General features: G+C 45.4%; 1 pseudogene; it reads left to right on the plus strand.

Annotated features, from left to right (window-relative positions):
• Positions 1-5,753: 5,753 nt before the first annotated feature.
• LOC138983991 (small nucleolar RNA SNORA70) lies at positions 5,754-5,853 on the plus strand (annotated as a pseudogene).
• Positions 5,854-7,395: the final 1,542 nt, after the last annotated feature.

Genomic DNA, 7,395 nt, shown 5'->3' on the forward strand with positions numbered 1-7,395 from the left:
CACGCAACCATCTTATCCTCTGTGACCCTCTTCTCCTTCTGCCTTCAATCTTGCCTAGCATCAGTCTTTTCCAATGTGAAGGATGTGTAAGAAGTTATTCCAGGAAATAAGCAGGGAGGGAGTGGTGGGCATGGGAGAGAGACTTTCTAGGCGAGGGCTACTAGCATGTGCCAGGGCACTATGGGAAATGGGCAGAGAGTCTTATGTGGAGTGGGGGCTGAGTGTGAAGGAGCTGGCACCAGATCAGAAAGAGCCTCTGATGTCAGGCCAAGGGAACTCTTGAAGGTTTTTAAGTAGGGAAGTGACCCAGTAAGATTTTTCAAAGGTTGCTGTGGAAAAGGGTTTGGAAGTAGATGAAGACAGAAGAGTATATAAGACAAATTAGGAGTTAGCTGCAATAGTCCAAGGAGAGACGAGGCCTGGGCTGGTGGAGTGGCAGTGGGGTCAGGGAAGAAATCGTTGGGGTGGCTCGTCGGGGCTGCAGAATAAGGGAGAGGAGAAGAAAAGAAGAGGTCGCGGGAGGCCTTGTTCACCTGGCAAGATGTTTAGTGGTGAGGGTGGCAGCCAGTCTGAGAGCCGTCCAGGCCCAGCAGCAAAATCTTGGGCAGCCAAATGCCACCTTGTCAGGACGGCCGGATGGTGTCTGGTTTTCAGAGGCTGACACGCAGTAACCGAGACCACGCAGGACTGCCTCATGGTTCCAAATAGCTACATGTTAACTCCTCGTAGGGAATCAAACTTCAGAAAATCTAAAGAAATCCTCAGAGAGGGACCAGAGTAGGTGTACCTGTCAACAGACGCTTCCACCCCATTCATCAAGGGCCCTGGAGGTGGAAGGGTCATCAGGAGTCACCAAGGGAGATGCAGACTGAAGGCTTGTGTATGTGTAGACTGGAAGGTTATTTGTGAAGACTGAGCAACTTGCTGACAAGGAGTCTTGTCCAATGAGGTCTCCGTGTTGCCTGCAAAGTGAAGGCTTATATCTACCCAGTTCAATGCCTCTCACCCAAGAGTGGATGAATTACCAGATTTCAATAAGAATCTACTATATAGCACAGGGAATTATAGTCAATACTCTGTAATGACCAATATGGGAAAAGAATCTAAAAGAGTAGATTCTTTTTAAGATTTTTTAAGATTGGAACTAATCTTTAAAAAGAGTGGATATATGTATAACTGATTCAGTTTGCTGCACACCTGAAGTTAACCCAACATTGTAAAGCAACTATATTCCAACAGAAACTAATTTTTAAAAAATTTATCAAATTTCATCTTTTCCTTTGATCTCCATTTCCTAGATGTCTCTCTCATCCTATCTTGGGCCATTCTTTTTTTTTGGTGGGGGGGAATGTTTTTTATTTATTTGTTTGTTTGTTTTTAATCTTTTGGCCACACTGCACAGCACATGGGACCTTAGTTCCCCAACCAGGGATTGAACCCATGACCCCTGTATTGGCAATGCAGAGACTTAACCACTGTACCACCAGGCAAGTCCCTGGACCACCCTTCATATGACACATTTTTCCACTTCAAGAAGTGCTTATTTCTTACATACTGCAGAAGTTAAGGATACAAAAGTACATAAATAGATTTACATGTGATATGGTAGACTCCATTCGCAGAACCCATGAATGCTATAAAATTCCTATTTATTATATACACATGTATGAGTTTTTTTAGAACTCAGTATCATTCCGTTTATACATGATTTTTTTTTTTTTTTTGAGAAACATTAAACATTGTTTTTTTCAACAAGTCAGTGACATGAAGGGAGAAGGAAATGGCAACCCACTCCAGTACTCCTGCCTGGAAAATCCCATGGACAGAGGAGCCTGGTAGGCTACAGTCCATGGGGTCGTGAAGAGTTGGACACAATTGTGCGACCTCACTTTCACTTTTCACTTTCATGCATTGGAGAAGGAAATGGCAACCCACTCCAGTGTTCTTGCCTGGAGAATCCCAGGGACAGGGGAGCCTGGTGGGCTGCCGTCTCTGGGGTCGCACAGAGTCAGACACGACTGAAGTGACTTAGCAGCAGCAGCAATGACGAAGAGGAAAAAACAGATGAGGGGGAAGGTAGGGAACAGAGAGACTGTTCCAAACAAAAGAGAATTAAAAGCTGTGATGTGCCCTTAAAATGCATTGTGTGGTCTTGTTTGGAGTTTGATTCAAGCACATCAGTAATAAAAAGAGATCTTTTGGAAGCAGTTATTGAATACCCAGTATTGGATCATATCAAAGAATTGTTATATTTTACAGTATGAAATACCATTGGACTTAAGTGAGAAAATGTCTATATATTTCAGAAGTGTAAAATAGGGGGTGAAGTGACAGAACAACATAATGTCTGGGATTTGTTTTTAAATACTTCAGCCAAGGGAAAAAAGTGGTTGAATCCATGGCAGGATTTTGATAATTGTTGAATCTAAGCAATGAGTCCATGGGGCGGTTCATTGTGCTACTCTATTTCGTGTGATTTGAACAAGTTCATAATCATAAAAAAGTTAAGATGGATTAAACCATATCAGCAATGAAAATTAAGTTCCTAGGCTAATTTCTTATCACCCCATTTTCATTTTCTCATCCTACTAAGGAGACAGGGGAAATTCATTTATGCTTGGGAATGAGGGCTTGCTGAGGCTGATTTTTCAACAGGGACTTTATAGAAGATTGAGTAGAAGATTGTGATGTGAATGGGTTTTAGTGAACTTCCTTGAAAATTTTCAAGAGGAAATTGAACACTCATTTCTTTGTTTGAGAAAGGACTCTAATGACCTGGCTGTCCGCAAACAGATCTACAGACCCAGGAGGCGGCAGAGGGCAGGAGCGAGCAGTCTAGCCCTGGATAAGCAAATAGGGATCCAGTGGTGTCTTTGATTCAGTTACACAGGATTTCTGATAAATTACTCAATCCTTAAATGCCTCAATCTTCCCGTTTATGTGTGTGCATAGTTGCTCAGTCATGTCTGACTCTTTGCAACCCCATGGACTCTAGCCCATGAGGCCCCTCTGTTCGTGGAATTTTCCAGGCAAGAATACTGGAGTGTATCTCCTCTAGGGGATCTTCCCAACCCAGGGATTGAACCCAAGTTTCTTGAATCTCCAGCATTGGCAGTCAGATTCTTTACCTCTACGCCACCTGGGAAGCACCGTCTTCCCCTCTGTAAAGGAGAACCACCTTGTAATAACCACCTTGTAAGGTTTTATTAGAATTAGTTGAGATACTGCCATGCTTGTCACATGGTGAATATTCATTAACCATTAACTACTAATATTACTCTTGCATTTGGGTCACTGTAATATATGGATCACTGTAAAATGGGTCACTTTTGCACTTTCCTAAAAAAAAAAAAAATTGCATATCAGAAAGACTGGAGGAAATCCCACTATCCAGAAGCTGGCTGACTGCTTATGTCAATTTTTACAGGTTCCCTATTATTCACAGGGAACACCCAGGAGCTCTCTGCAACACTGCCATCTTTGCAGAAACTGTTTCAGGATCCACAGAGGAGGGACATCCTTGCACTCACAATGAACAGAATTAGTGTACATATGGAAAGTGATTCAGGCCTGCACTTTGAAAACAGAGGAAATAGAGATAAAGAAAAGAAAATATGTACTTAAAAGATTCAAATGTACATTTTCAAAACAAGAGGAATGGTAGTGCACAGGCAAAATTTTTATCTGAAAGGAGATTCAAATATATATCAAAAAGAAAGGAGGGTGTCATGGTGTTGGTCTGAGGAATTAGAATTCCTGCAAGAATCCTATGTTGGTATTCATCATCTGCACTCCAGTTCATACCGGCGATCCTAAGGTGATTTATACTGTGCTCCGGGTAGATGTTTTGATTCTAATCCATCCTTTTAAAGGCATTCTATTTCTTCATGGTCTTCCCAGGCAGTGCTAGTGGTAAAGAACCTGCCTGCCAATGCAGGAGACATAGGAGACACAGGTTGGATCCCTGGGTTGGGAAGATTCCTTGGAGAAGGCAGTGGCAACTCCAGTATTCTTGCCTGGAGAATCCTATGGACAGAGGAGCCTGGCAGGCTACAGTCCATGGGGTTGCATAGAGTTGGACACAGCTGAGTAACTAACACTAACTATTTCTTCATGTTTTATTTTATTTTCATTTCTTCATGCTTTAGACACACCCCTGGATATATAGTCTCATCAATCCACAAGGGTTCTTTATTTTTTTTCTTCCAGTTTTATCAAGATATAATTGCCATCATATCTCAGAGGGTGAGATAGTTGGATGGCATCGATGACTCAATGGACGTGAGTCTGAGCAAGCTCCGGGGGTTGGTGATGGACAGGGAAGCCTGCAGTCCATGGCACTGCAAAGAGTTGGACATGACTGAGCGACTGAACTGAACTGAACTGCCATACAGCACTGTATAAGCCTAAGGTGCCCAGTATAGTGATTTGACTTACACACATCATGAAATGTTTACCTCAGTAAGTTTAGTGAACATCTGTCATCTCATACAGAGACAAAATTTAAAAAATAGAAAAAAGTTTTTCCTTGTGATGAGAACTCTTTGGATTTACTCTTTTAACAGCTTTCAAATATAACATACAGCAGTGTTCATTATATTGATCATGTTGTACATTACATCACTGGCACTTGTTGCTGCTGCTGCTGCTAAGTCGCTTCAGTGGTGTCCGACTCTGTGCGACCCCATAGACGGCAGCCCACCAGGCTCCCCCGTCCCTGGGATTCTCCAGGCAAGAACACTGGAGTGGGTTGCCATTTCCTTCTCCAATGCATGAAAGTGGAAAGTGAAAGTGAAGCTGCTCAGTCGTGCCTGACTCTTAGTGACCCCATGGACTGCAGCCTACCAGGCTCCTCCGCCCATGGGATTTTCCAGGCAAGAGTGCTGGAGTGGGGTGCCATTGCCTTCTCCAGATGAGCTGCTCTAGTCCCTGGAATTTTGCCTCAGGTGGTTTCTTGGCTGCTCCTCTCCTGATTAGCTACTTTGGAACTCAGGGAAGGTCCTGGAGGCTGGAGTCAGGACTTAATGAAGCTCAGGTTCTTGATGTCTCATCATAGAGAACTTAGTGAAAAACAAAGTGATAGGTAAGAAGTGGACTTATTTAGAGAGAAACACACTCCGCAGGCGGAATGTGGGCCATCTTAGAAGGCAAGAGTGGCCACATTTCTAATTAGTGCTTTTGTTCTTCGGATAAATACTCAGGAGTGGAATGGCTGGATTGTATGGTAGTTCTATTTTTAATTTAATGAGGAACCTCTATACTGTTTTCCATAGTGGCTGTACCAATTCACATTCCCATCAACGGTGTACGAGGGTTCCCTTTTCTCCACGCCCTCACCCACACTTTTTATCTGTTGTCTTTTTGGTGATAGTCATCCTGACAGGTGGGAGGTGATAGCTCACTGTGGTTCTGACTTGAATTTCCCTGGTGATTAGTGATGCTGAGCATCTTTTCATGTGCCTGCTGGCCATCTATATGTCTACTGTGGAAAAATGGCTTTTCAGAGATTCTGCCCATTTTCCAATTGGATTGTTTTTTTGATGTTGAGTTGTATGAGCCACAAGCCTTCTTTAAATTTGCCCCTTTCCTTCGCTGCTGAACACCTGTCACTCACTCTCAGGGCAACGAGCACTTGCCTGTGGCCCAAACCCATTGCTTTCAGGGGCCTGGTGACATTCTTTTACCTGACACCACAATGGGGTCAGCTCAGTGTTTTCCCTTTGCCCACTCAGTCTTGTAAGATTAGGGTACCCATGCGGGCCCAGGGTGCAGTGGCTGCAAACTGCAGGCTCCCTGATAGTATATGCAGCCTGTTGTCTGTACAGGTTGCCCTAAGGGACCTTGGAGACAGACCTTTCCAGTGGACATTTATTCCTGGCATGCTGTCCCCAGTCCCAGGCCCCAGACAGGTGTCCACGGCACCTTTTCAAAGCCCCAGGGCACAGCAGCCAGGGTCCACATTGGCCAATCATAATGTCCATCTGCACCACGGTGCAGAACAAGGAGCGTGTGATTGAGGCCCTCCGTAGGGCCAAGTTCAAGTTCCCTGGCCGCCAGAAGATCCACGTCTCCAAGAAGCGGGGATGTATTAAGGTTAATGTGGATGAATTTGAAAACATGGAGGCAGAAAAGGGGCTCATCCGGGATGGCTGTGGGGTCAGATACATCCCAAATCATGGCCCTCGGGATAAATAGAAGGCCCTGCACTCATGAGAGCCTTGATGCTGTCCCCTCCTTACATTTACCCACCAATAAATCCTACTTTCCTGTCCAAAAAAAGGTGGCAGGGGCAGAAAGGGGCAAATATCAATTAAATGACAAAAACAATTGCATAGAGAACTTCCCTGGTGGTCCAGTGGTTAAGAATCCGCCTGCCAGTGCAGGGGACATGGGTTCAGTCCCTAGGCCGGGAAGATTTCACATGCTGCAGAGCAACTAAAGCCTGCGCGCCGCAGCTACTGAAACCTGTGCTCTAGCGTCCGTGTTCTGCAACAAGAGAAGCCACCACAATGAACCCTGAGCTCTGCAACTGCGCAGTAGGCTCTGCTCGCCACCACTAGAGAAAGTCCACGCGCAGCAACAAAGACTCAGCACATCCAAAAAAGTAAAATTTAAATAAATAAAATTTAAAAATAGAGAAGCTAAAAATGGAGAAGGCTAGTGAGACAGCCTGAAGTGTGGGTTTGGCAGGGCTGCACATGTGCCCCAGCCTAGCCTCTGACAGTCGACCTAGGAGCCCTGGAGTGTAAGTATGAGAGCATCAGCGCTGCTTGGACCTTGGAGGGCACTGGCTGCCTCGACAGGTTACGCTGTGGGGGATGGGAGAGCGCGTCTGCTGCTGTCGACACCAAGCCCGGCCAGGGTTAGCTGGGGTTGCAGCTTTTGCTTTCTCTCTCCCCCTGACTGGGTTTCAGCCTCAGATATGCTTCCCTGAGATTACACTGGTCTCTGATATCAGCCCTGGCCGTCCATGAACTTCAGTCCCACCTCTGAAAGAGGAGCCAGTCTCACCCCAGATGTGTTGCATCTTGCTTGCTACATTCTCTAGGGGTGAGCTTATCGAGGGCCAACTTTGCCTCATTTCCTGGTATTAAACGCCTCGCCAATCCATCCTTAACCCATTGTGATCTGATTTCTAGCCTTCCCTGGCCTTGTCTCACTGGCTGAAATTTCTGGGGTGCCCAGCGCTGACCCCCAGTTGCCTTGATCTCTCTTTAATATCCCACATGCCACCAGTGTTGCCTGCAAATTCTTCTCTCTTGGCTTCCTCAGCACTCATCCTCTCCTCTTTCTCCGTCTCTGCCCACTCCTTCTTCCTCTGAACTGGTTGTGCTCCTCACAGCCTCCTGCCCAGGCTCCTTATCACTTGTCTTCTCAGGAGAGTCTGTACTCCGC

This window comes from Bos mutus, chromosome 19, assembly GCF_027580195.1.
Source record: "Bos mutus isolate GX-2022 chromosome 19, NWIPB_WYAK_1.1, whole genome shotgun sequence".
Lineage (NCBI taxonomy): Eukaryota > Metazoa > Chordata > Mammalia > Artiodactyla > Bovidae > Bos > Bos mutus.